The sequence below is a fragment of the Accipiter gentilis genome, chromosome 18 (assembly GCF_929443795.1).
Source record: "Accipiter gentilis chromosome 18, bAccGen1.1, whole genome shotgun sequence".
Classification (NCBI taxonomy): domain Eukaryota; kingdom Metazoa; phylum Chordata; class Aves; order Accipitriformes; family Accipitridae; genus Astur; species Astur gentilis.
This window is the reverse complement of record NC_064897.1, coordinates 13,822,885-13,835,170: the sequence shown is the minus strand read 5'-3', so window position 1 is coordinate 13,835,170 and position 12,286 is coordinate 13,822,885.

Genomic DNA, 12,286 nt, shown 5'->3' with positions numbered 1-12,286 from the left:
GTAAAGACTTCCTTATGCTCCTAGCAAAGTCAACAGGAGTTTGGCCATAAACTTTGGGGACAGCATGTTGAGTACCTAAGGCTTGTTTGCTTGCAGTATGGGCAGGAGGCCCGATGGGCTAGAACTAAAAGTCCAAGTTTCAATGCCTGAAAGTTTGCATCCAAACTTTGTAGCCTGGCAAATCTCTGCAAACAATCTTTCTGTAAAACAATCTTCTACCCAAACCTGTTACAAGTCTCACACAGGTTGCCTCTCCTTAATACTTTGTTTAAAACCTGCTTCTTCAATATTAGCTTGAATCAGATTTTTTGAACATTTTCTTACACTTATTTGGCTTTCTCTCTTTGCCTTTTCTCTTGTCCCTGATCTCATTTTTTCATCCGTATGACTCCATTTCTATTTGCATATATGCTGCTATGAAAAAGATAAACTAACTAATGGTGCCAGCCCTCCAGCAAGGACTTTGAGGGACTTTCTTGTCTCTCTGACTAATTCCTTTTGTGGCCTTGGGAAAGTCACTTATCTTGTCTTTCTCAGTTTTCCCATATGAAAAATGGAGGTAACAGCGCACACTGACATCCAAGAGATCCTGTTTCTGTTGCACTAAGTCAGCCATCTCCAAATACAGGTTTACTGTATGTGAGTGTGTGAGTTAATTAAAACCTAAGATGTTGTAATATTCTGGATTAATTTTAGCCGCTGTGGACATTGCTGACCACATCACTGAGGGGAAAAATTATCAATTAAAATGAAGAGCTGGAAAAGTATTAACTTCTTTTTTTATTATTATTAATCATTTTGTTATTTATTATCATTTATTTTGTAATTATTGCTTGGGAAATAAATAGTAAAAAAATCTATCACTGCTCTGTGCCAGCTCTAACTGCAGCTGCGGATTTAGAGACGAAATTCAGGCTTCAGCCTTTCCCTGGGGCTGATGGACTTCTCCTTTCAAAGTAGGACACTTCTATCTGATGGCATTAACCATAAAATCCCCCATTTCAAGTCTATGATATCCTGAAGGACAACGGCTCATTTCATTTCTTATCAAGAAATCGGGCAGATCAGTCATATTTCCCGAATCAAATGACATTTTCAGAAAATTCATTTGAACCAAAAATGAGGTTTCCTCTCCACAGACTCCAATTAGTTTAAAAGTGGTTTTCTGATGAAAATTCTTGAAATAACTGAGCTGTATAAAGAAAAATCTATATCTATATATGTATGTATATAGATATATGTACACATGCACAGTCGCTGTGAAAGCCATAGCCAGAGTACCCTATCAAGCAGTATAAATCTTTAATTTTGGCGATCAGCAGTAACAGTGAAATACCTTAAGATCTCTCCTTGCTTCCTCCTCATTTTTCTTCCTCTCATCCCATCACTCTGGCTATTCCAGGGGGAGTGCGCACACTCATTTGCTCCCTAAGTACACAAAATTAGCTGCTTATCTGTTGATCTTCTTACATGATCCTTTAAAAATCCTTTCTCTGTATGTGTGTCCAAGGCCGCTTTTGCCTTCAGAGGAAGCCCAGACAAGCCAATCCTCAGCCTTTCCCTTACCCGCTCACAGGGGGCCTGGGCCTAATTAAATTGCTCTCAAAGACAAGAAGGGATGAATTTCCTTCTTTCCATCTCCCTTGTCACCCATTTAACTCAGCTGAGATCCGTTCGTTCCTTTTTAGTTATGTTAAAACGGAAAGGGGGGAGCTTGGATCGAGGGGGACGCGTGGGGAAGGGGGAGGAAAGTAGGGGAGGAGGAGGAGGAGGCGGCGTGCGGGTTGCACTGCTGAGGTGCAGCATCCCAGGCACAAACAAAGGAGCAAAACCCGAGTAAATGGGAGGTGAGCGGAAAAGAGGGAATGCCAGAACAGCAGCCGGGTTTCTCCGGCCGGGGCCTCCCCTGGTTTTGTTTACTGCCCATTTTTGTACTCAAACTGAAGCAAAATGCAACGTTAAGAAGACAAGAAATTATCTATGTACATTTCTGCATATTTATGCACTCTTTCAGAGCGGCGCTTGCTCCTTCCCCCACCCCTCCCAAGACCTCTCTCCAATGAATGAGGACGTCTGGGAAATTAGGATGACCCTTGCTCGTCTGTGTGGCATCGGCCAGGAGGGGCAGAGGCGGCCGCTTTGGCTTGCCTACAGTCGGTTGCACCGGGAAGGTGATGGGGAGAGCCAGGGCAGCAGGGCTGCTGTGCTGGAAGTGCCAGTGCCTGGGGAACGACAGCCCTGGCGCTGCCAATGTCAGTGTCCCCATGCAAGTTGAAGCCCAGCAAAGGCCTAGGAAGAACTAAGCAGTTAGCCTTTGAAGGTCATCCAAAGTTGCTGGTTTTCTCTTTTTTTTTTTTCTTTTTTTTTTCTTTCCCCTTCCCTTCCTCTCCCCCCACTTCTCTCTTCCCAGCGCTGTATCCTCCTCCTCCATCACCCAAACCCCAAACACATCTGAGGAAGCCATTCAATTAAATCTCTCTTGGCTCCAGCTGGCTCCTGAGTGAAAGGTCAGCGGCGTCCGGGAGGGAGAGACGCGTGCGAGGAGGAGCCGGAGCTGGTGCTGCTACCGTGCTACTGCAGCCGCTTCTGTCTTCCCCTCACCTCCCTCCCTCCCTCCCTCCCCTCCCTCCCCTCTTTAATGATACCCAATGGTCAATCACTCCCCAGCAGAGAGAGAGAGATGCCCTGAAGCATCATTGTGGTCGGGAGCAATCGATCAGGTTTTTTTCTAAAAAAAAAAAAAAAAAAAGAAAAGATGATAATGATAACCCATGGACATAATGTCAGTGAGCTTGTGGTGCCTCTTGGAGGCCGTGCACGCTCTGTCTGCCAGCGCCAAGGAGAGGCTTGGAGGAGCCCGAGAAAGCCTCTTCCCCCCACTGAGCCCACTTAGCCCTGCCTTAAAGACAGCTAATTAGTCCGAGGGCTGCTATGTCTGCTTACACCGGTGGGGGAGAGCGGGATCGAGGAGGCCCTTGCACCAATGGCAAGCAGGACTAGAGCAACCTTTGTTTTAAAGAGGCTTCAAGTTAACCGGAGGTAATCATACAGAGACATAGCTATAAATAATACATACCTGTGCTACGCGACCTGGATGCAGGCCCTCATAAGAATACTGTGGTATGCAAGGGTGATCCACCGCTTGCTACCCTGCGTGCTCTTTGGGGCCTTTATTTTAAGACAGATTAGTGCTTTGTATTGCCAGGCAGACAGAGGTAATCACCGGCCCACGCCTGAAAAGGAGAGCTGAAAATCACCGGGAGGTACTTATCAACATGCGATCTGAGCACCAGTGGATGTGTACAGACCTTTTAAAATTCTATTAGTATATGTCTGAGTAGATTGCGGTAAAAATACAAACAGTTTTCTAAAGAAAGACTGTCAGTCTCTCTTCCTAAATCTCCTACCCTGCAGCCTAAGCGTGGACTTCTGTTTTTATGGATAAATGCGATTTGTCTTTTAACTGTTGAGATTACACACTCACCGGAAGGACTGCAGACCCTGCTTGGAAGAGGAAATCTTCCCTTTATCCCAGTGCGCACTTTTATCAGAAAAATAATAATCAAACCTGGGGGCCCTCTGTCCCTTCCTTCCATTGAGGAGATATAGGACAAATAACTCCATAGTAATAATTTCCCAACCCAACACAGATTTTTTTGTTGTCACGTTATTTTCTGCATCATTTGATGAACAAAACTACATTTTCCTCTGCACCTATTAAACTATTTGATGATGCCTTTTATTTTGCACTATAATTGGGAAAGCAATCATGTGATAAAATGTAAGTTTGTTGTGAAATAAAATAAGCGATGTTGAAAACATCCAAATTATATTGTCCGAGAAAGTTTCTCAGATGTTCTTTTCATTTAGGGAAACGATACTATTATTATTTTTTAGCTTTTTACACTTTTGGGAAGAAATCTTTGAGTATTAGAAGATACATGTAACAGACATAACAGTAATGACTCGTGATTCTTCCATTACTTTTCTCTTGCAGTATTAAAAAGGTAGGTAGACAGTGTTAAAATAGCTATGGTCTGAAATAGGATGTTATCTCATTTCTTTCTTGCGCAGCTGGTTTGTATATATGAAATTTGGATCCATTCATATGATTGAGCTAGTATAGAAAAGCTGCCAGGAGTATGTATTAACATGCACTAGAAGGACTGAAAACTTTGTGTAGGCTTTGACAGAGACATGCAGAACAACATTTGATGTCATTTGGTATTCTACACTGAAGAATAACAAAACACCCACGTGGATTTTCTTAATAAAACACTCTTCTTTTTAATTAAAAACAGAGGCATAATTTCAGAGAAGGTGCTGAAAATTGGTCTGACCGCTTTGAAAGCCAGCAGACAATACGCAGCAACTTTGTCCTATATTCAGCCTCATTAGAGATGCAGGTTTCATCTAGAACAGTGGTCACAACAATTAATTGTATTTTTTGTTCCCAAGCTAATGAATCAACCTGAAACCCCACAACTTTATAACCTTGCAAGTTTAGAGCGTACATAGGAAGCATATATGGGATTCATTAATTCTTTAACGTGTTGAAATCAAGTACTGTACTAAGCATGATGAGGCATCAATAGGCTGGGCTTAATTTCTGGATAGAATATTATAATCTCATTTTTCTATAGGGACAAAAGGCTTTTTCATACCTGGGAACCAGTTAGCTGTGAATAATGATGTTGTACATAAGGTTAATGATGACATCAGTGACAGTCTATCGTGTGAAAGTCCGTTCCAGGGAGATTCCTTGGAGCGAGAAGCCCAGTAAAAAGGGGGAAAATTAAGTGCTCAGGAAAGTTGAGGTAACCTGTTAAGGAACAGGATTTTTTCTACTTAATGAGGTTTGTAGAACTGCAGGTGAGGTGCAAAGCATTCCTCCCTTCTCCTGTCCCCTCCCTCATTCCCCAAACCTTTGCCTGTGGAGTTGCTAAGGTGACAGTGAGGCAGGCACAGATTAAAAGGGTGAAAGTGTTCTGGTTTTCCAGTCCAGCACTGGGAGTTCAGGCTTAGTTTTTGCTTCTGAATCTCCTGCTACCTTCCTGTATTGTTTATAACATTCTAAACAATAATATAAGGAAAGGAGAGGGTAACATTAGCAGTCCTCAGATCCCTTTACTACCCTCCAGTCCATTTTTGCTGTTAATGACCTTTGAAATCTGCAGACGGTAAATTCTTAAGGCCTCATCCAAAGGCTTCTGAACAACTTCCACTGCGCTCTGCTTCAGTGTACTCTTATAAATATTTTATTATCAAAAGTATATGTAGAAATGTAAGCATACTTCTGTTCCACAACCCTAGTCTTCCAGACTAATTCCATTTGCTACAGCCAAACTACTAGACCAAAGAGCAAAGAGACCACACACACAAGCAGCCACTCACTCCCCATTAAGCTTTTGAATACCTAGACTGCTGCTGCTAGATTGTTGTGCTTTAACCCACAAGGCAGTTAAAGGCCACATAGCAGTTTGTCACTCCCCCCTGGTGGGATGGGGGAGAGAATCAGAAAAAAGGTAAAACTCATGGGTTGAGATAAAGACAGTTTAATAGGACAGAAAAGGAAGGCAAAATAATAATGATGATAAATGAATATACAAAACAAGGGATGCACAATGCAATTGCTCACCACCCACTGACCGATGCCTAGCCAGTCCCTGAGCAGCGGGCTGCCATCCCCTGCCCAACTCCCCCCAGCTTTCTGTGCTGAGCATGACGTCCGATGGTCTGGAATATCCCTTGGGTCAGTCGGGGTCAGCTGTCCCGGCTGTGTCCCCTTCCAAACCCTTGTGCCCCCCCCCCCCAGCCTCCTCGCTGGTGGGGTGGGGAGAGGAGCAGAACGGCCCTTGGCTCGGTGTGAGCACTGCTTAGCAGTAATGACAACATCCCTGTGTTATCAACACTGTTTGCAGCACAAATCCAAAACACAGCACTATACCAGGAAAAAACCGAGCTCTGTCCCAGCTGAAACCAGGACATTGATACTACTGAATTATTTCATGGACTACTCATCTCCCTTTAGCAATACAAAGTAACAGGTTAGGTACTCTGATACCACCCCATTAGGAACATCATACAGTGCTATAACGAAAAGTAAGAAGTCTTCAGGTGTATTTTTCTGTTAAAATAAACAACAACAAATGTATGAAGCCATATGTTGCAGATTAAATATTTGAGGATGAAAGGTGTTTCTTCCTGTTTTAAAGACTTTTGAAAGCTTCCTATGCAACACCATGTGTAGGATATTGCACTGTTCTCATTGTGAAACTAGGTTACTAGCTGCTTGCAACTATAAAGAAATTCAAAGAGTGGTACCTCTCATCATGGTTCCTTTGTCGATTTTTATTTTTTTAATTTTTTTTTTTTTTACTACTTTGTTTCTGCTGTACTGAGCTGAAAAGTGCATTTCGTAGACTAACATCTAAAGCACTTTTCTCTTTTTTGCTTTATTCATACATCCTGTTTTATCCCATGTTATCTTTAGAACCTTTAGCACTGTCCAACTCACTGTTTAGTTTCTCAGAGAAGCAAGCAGGTGTGAAGTAATGTGTGAGGACATTTTGATTCCATTTGGCTACAAAACATCCCAGGAAAAATAAATTAACCTTAGCACTGGTACAAAATTTTCTATGCATTGAATTTGCAAATTATTCACCCAAATATTGAATTGAGTACTCACTGTCTGAATAGATAACGTGTTCAACCCTAAAATATAGGGCTTTTTGTCATTAAAAGTCATTTTAATACTGCATTGCTTACACAGTACAACACAAGTGATGCACAGATGTGGCATACTTAATGCAGAAAGAGCTTAAAAAAAAGTGGTTGTAAGTGTGACCTCATAGTGTTTTATATTTATTTCCTTCAGGTGATTCTATGTCAGGTTTGCTTAGATTTAAAACCAGAGCCCCTCTGCTAAATGCCAGGTCTGTAAAAAAACAGCACAAAACAAACAACACCAGTCCCGTCCCGTCCCCCCCGCCAACCCCAAACACCTGAAAAAGAAAATCCTGTTGTTTCTGTCATTTACATCATTGTCAAACTTCAAAATTATGTTTGTCACTGATGTCTCTAATTGCATGTAATCTTCTAAATTTAGCAAGTAGTTTTGATTATAGTAATACATAGAGTACACAGTATAAGTTTTTACATGGTTTTGGTAGGATTGCATATGGAGTTTGATGGTATATACTATGGACAAGAATGCCAGAATCTGAGCTATTCTGATGTGTTTGATGATATTACTCCAGTTGTCAGAAAGCAGTGAAATTTTAGAAAAAAGAGTCCCACCTCAAATCACGCTGATTGAGCTAAGCAATGTATTCATACATTTGTCTGTTTGCTTCTGTGATCACCTTCTGTGAACCTATTTGTCCTAGCAAGCTAAGTATTAGTGGATTGGGTGATAACCTGAAAAAGTCCTAAAAAACCCCCTCCAGACAACAAACAAACAAAAAAAGGTAAACCAAAACGTGAAACATATTTGGCATTGAGCTGCACATGAGCATTTCTAGAAATCGGGCCCCTGCTGTAGCCCAAGGACTATGGAGTGTGGCCATTGCAACCCTGTCAATGTTGGTTTATTGCCTTGATATGGACACAGTGCCAATGGGTCCTTAAGCTGTGGTGAGGGTCACTTGCAGCAATAAGCTTCAGACTGTGGGTATCCAGTTCATACTTCAGTCTGTCTGAAAAATGTTAGGCTTCTATCTTTTTTAGGAGTTAAAAGTATCATCACCACTCTCTCATGGTCTCCACTGCCTAATTCAATGCTAAGTAAAGTATGTTTGTACGTTTACAGTGCCATATATAAATGATCATTGCATTAAGCATTTATAGAGAATTTTACTCTTTAAGGTTCCCAAACCACTTTAAGAATTTAAAACCAATGTAAATGATAAAAAGGGATAGATCTGGTTGAACTACTTATAATTAATAATTAATTTGACAAATCTATTTCTTTTTTTCCTATTTGCAAATTATCCAAGTGCAGACTTGAATTCTTTTGTTCGTCAGTTGAAGTTATTTGATTAATAGTTTAGGCAAAGTATTTCAGTCTACAGATTGCCTGCAAGCTGTTTCATATGGCAATTATGTCATACATTATCTATTTATAATTGATCATTTTACCTGCAAGACAATGACCTGCTGTAACTGAAGTGGTTTTATTTTTCCATATCGTTTGTCTAACTTTAAGAAGTCACTTTTGGATTAACATTCATAAAGAGAACTAGAGCATAGTGTGGGCCAGGAGAATCTTGAAAAAGCCCATGAAAGCATCCTTAGCAGGACAATAGAATGTAGTCCTTCTTTACAGCTTTCATGATACCATACTAGGAAGAACCTGCAGGACATTTCAAGGGAATAGAAGGACAACTGACATTTTTCTGGTTTTCTAGCTCAAAGATGATGAATTTTAAGTCAAGCCCAGGTGTGATTCAAGTTAGCAGGATTTAGGCCGGTACTAATACCTTGTCAGGTATCATCTGACAAGCTGTTGATGATTTCTTACCAGAGGGATGGGAAACTCGGATTCTGTTCACCATCTCAGTAATGGTAACCAGTCAATGAAAAAATGCCGGAAGGGCCTTAAACTAAGTGTGGACTTGAGTAATAATAAAGGGAAACTGTGGCAAATATGTACTTGTGTGTCTGCAGCTCTGTGTGTGAATTACAACCAGGATACCAGACATGCAATAAAACCAAGTGATAAAGGACATATTTCGTTGTAAAAGAATCACTGAACTAATGATCAAGCATCTTGGTAATAAGTGGGCGGAGGCAGTATTCATATACGAGAAGAAATGTCATATAGTTAATATTTCTGAAACTTGGTAAGATATCATAGTGCTGGAATCTCACTGAAAATGGTTGAATTCTTTAATGCTCTTAATAAATTAGAAAGACGGATTGGAGATGGACTGTTGCATCAAGTACAATGTCACATGTTGAAGAGTCAAAAATAATCAAGTAACAGGAACTCAGTACTTCTGAATCAAAATATAACTCTAGATAGGATATCTGTGCACATTACAGAAAAGCATCCTTGTAGACAGTGGGATGAGCTGCTCTTTCAACATATTTCCTTTAGTGTGGGGAGAAAAAATTCCTCTACTATCATAGTAGAGTTTAAACTGGGGAATATTTTCTGGGATTTTTGTTCTGCTGGCATCAGGATTCCCTAGAGCTTCTAAAAATAACAGCAGAGTGTAGAGATTCATCTTTCGTAAAGAAGCTCAAAACCAAACATTATTCTGATGGCCAAAGAGATAAATATTGCCCACCGGTGACCGTCAGACAGGAAGAAGAGTTAAGGACTAGTGATCACAACCTGGTTATATTTGCTTTATGAATATTAGCTGTATATAACACCAAGTAGGCATACTTAGATGAGGACCAATTTATCCAAGCTTGAATCAGTTAGCATAACCGAGCAGGAATGTAAATTTTAATTAGGAAGTATTAATGAATACTGGGAATTGTTCAAGGACATAAACTTGCACACAAAAATGTACAGTAGTCAAAATATCCTGATTAAAACACATAAAAGTAGTGTAAAAACATAACATAATTATGTGTCAAGAATGGAAAAAGAGAGGATAAGTTATATACTGAGACTTATGAGTAACTGATAAAAGAAATTAACAACTCAGTTAAACATCAATGGCCAATATGGTTAAAAACAACAAGAAGGCAATTTAAAAACATTTTAGCATCAAAAAGAATCTTAGGTCAGATATAGTTCCACTGAAGATGCAGATGGTGGAAATCGTAAATAATGACGCAGAAAAGGCAGAAATGTTTAATAAATATTTCTATTCCGCACTTGGAATGAAACAGGAGGATGTATCCATCCCATATGATGTTGTGGATGGAAATGAAAGTTTGCCATCTGTAACAAAGAAAGAGGTAAGGCAGCAACTGCTAAAACTGAACATATTCATATCAACAGGCTTAGATTATTTTAGACCCAAGAGTCTCAAAGGAACTAGATAAGAAGCTAAATTTAGCCAGCTTATCAAAATGTAGAAAATGGAGGTATCAATCCTGCCCTGTTGTCTTGTAGGCATCTAACTTCCCTACTTTGAGAGACTAGTGGAAATACCTCTCCCCACCATGAGATGCAAAACAAGTCTCACTGAACAAACATAAAACGTTTTTCAACTCTGCTTCTTGTAGCGTACTCCTTAGGCTGATACAAACATGGTGCTGTCAATGGTCTTTATTGTATATTAGGATTTCTCCAAGTTACTTTCTTTAGGAATATATACCATCTTTTTAAAAAGCAAGCAAACAAACAAGGGCCCCAAGCAATCTATAGCAACTTGCAGTATACAGGATTAAAAAGTCACATTAAACGGATTAAAAACTGCCCTACCGACAGATCGTAAAGTGGAGTTGTTAATGAAGAAACATCAGTGAGTTACAACATTGCTGGTGGTGCTGACCATGGATCAAGGTTTGGTCCTCTACTATTCAATATTTTTGCCAACCATTTAGATAAGGGTTTGGTGAACACGTCCCAGTGAGAAAGATGAGCTACTTTTATAAACTGATTTGAATTGCCTGGTTAACAGTCAAGAACCAGAAAAATATATTTAAACGCAGCCAAAAGTCAAGTAATACATTTAGGAGGAACGCTTAGGGAGACTATCTCTGAAAACAGTGACTCAGAAAAAGACTTTAGTGGGTCCTCAGAAATTATTACCACAACATGAGCTCTGACTGCAATTCATCCTTAGGTGGATAAAAGGGAAGCTTACACCAGGGACAGGTGTAAGCCGCATTTCTACACCCCATGCTAGAAAGATCATGTCCACATTTTGGACCTGCCCTTTAGGAAGAATATGAAAATAAATACCAGTACAAAGCAGAAAGGAGGACCACTGAATTGTTCTAGATACTGGCAAATGAACCTTAGGGTGTGATGTACCTTACGGGTCTGTGTATGTATTTATGTGAAAAGATACAGAAGAGACCTGACAGACGAGGCTTTTTTTCCTTTGCAGATGTATTCAACAAATTCTACATGCAAAAGATGTAGCTTTCTGTAACTAAATATTAGACCAGTTTGTTGAAGGAAGTAGTAGATTCATCATAGGCTGACGTCTTTAATTGAGATCAGATATCTCTCTAAAAGAGTCTTTACGGAATATTTTTTATTACCTATGCACACGATGGTCAGACTTGATTATGACGGTCCGTGTTTTCTAGTCTGGGAGTTTATAAATCTGTGAAAAGAAACAAATAATTGTGAAAATTATTTGCAGACTAAAAATGTAGCAAAAATGTTCAGGTTTTGGTTGGGCAAATCCTTAGAGGAATTTTTTGCCATGCTATCAAAGCGGCCTAGTTTTACTGCTAAAATGCAGCAGTTCTGTGGTGGAATTCAGCAGCTGTGGACTCTGCAGCACTTGTGAAGTTGGAATCAGGAATGATAGATTCGTCTTAAACCAAAGGCAAAAGAGAGATGACAGAATGGATATGGTTGACATATGGGTAGGGCATGGGATGATTTTAGTAAAATTGCAATAAGGGCTTGAAATAATAAGTCATTGGAAAGGTTTTATCTATGTTTAGTATATCTTTTTGAGATTATACAGTGCATTGAGAGAGAAGTGACTGCTTAATTGTTTAAATGGAATAAATTTTATGGTTGAAAGGCATAAGCTTGTTTGCTAGAATGAAAGTTACTTCATGTGGATGCTTCTGTTAGCAGAAGACTCATAAAAGCTTATACAAATTACAGTATCTGATGTTACTGGAGAGTAACAGCACCATATCCAAAATTTTTGAAATGTGTGTATGTGCAGCCAGTGTTCAGATGTTACAAAGAGCAAATGTTCAAAAACTGTGACAATAGACAGATTTCAGAAGTGTCTACCTCCTGCCTAAGTGAGGGCAGGTTTTCAACAGTGCTTGTGAACTAAAAAAACCACTAAGCCTACCTGAAAGTTACTTGAGTCACACAAATGAAAAACTGATGTTAGAGGAGAGCCAGTTCTAGAATATAGTTTTGTATTTAACAGCTGATCACTTTTTTCAGCATCATCAAGAAGTCATCTATCTTTAAGACAAGCTTTCATGGTCTCCATATTCTTCTGCAGCCAAATCCAAGTTCAGCCAGACCAGCAGCTGTGAGGAAAAGGGCTGCAATAGGCCCAATTCATAAATGTTCATCAAACTGAAAACAGAGTAGCTGACTTGGTGCCATACTAATCACAGTTTCTCATTGGCTCGAATTGTAGGCAGAACTTGTTCCCATCTTCTTGTAAAA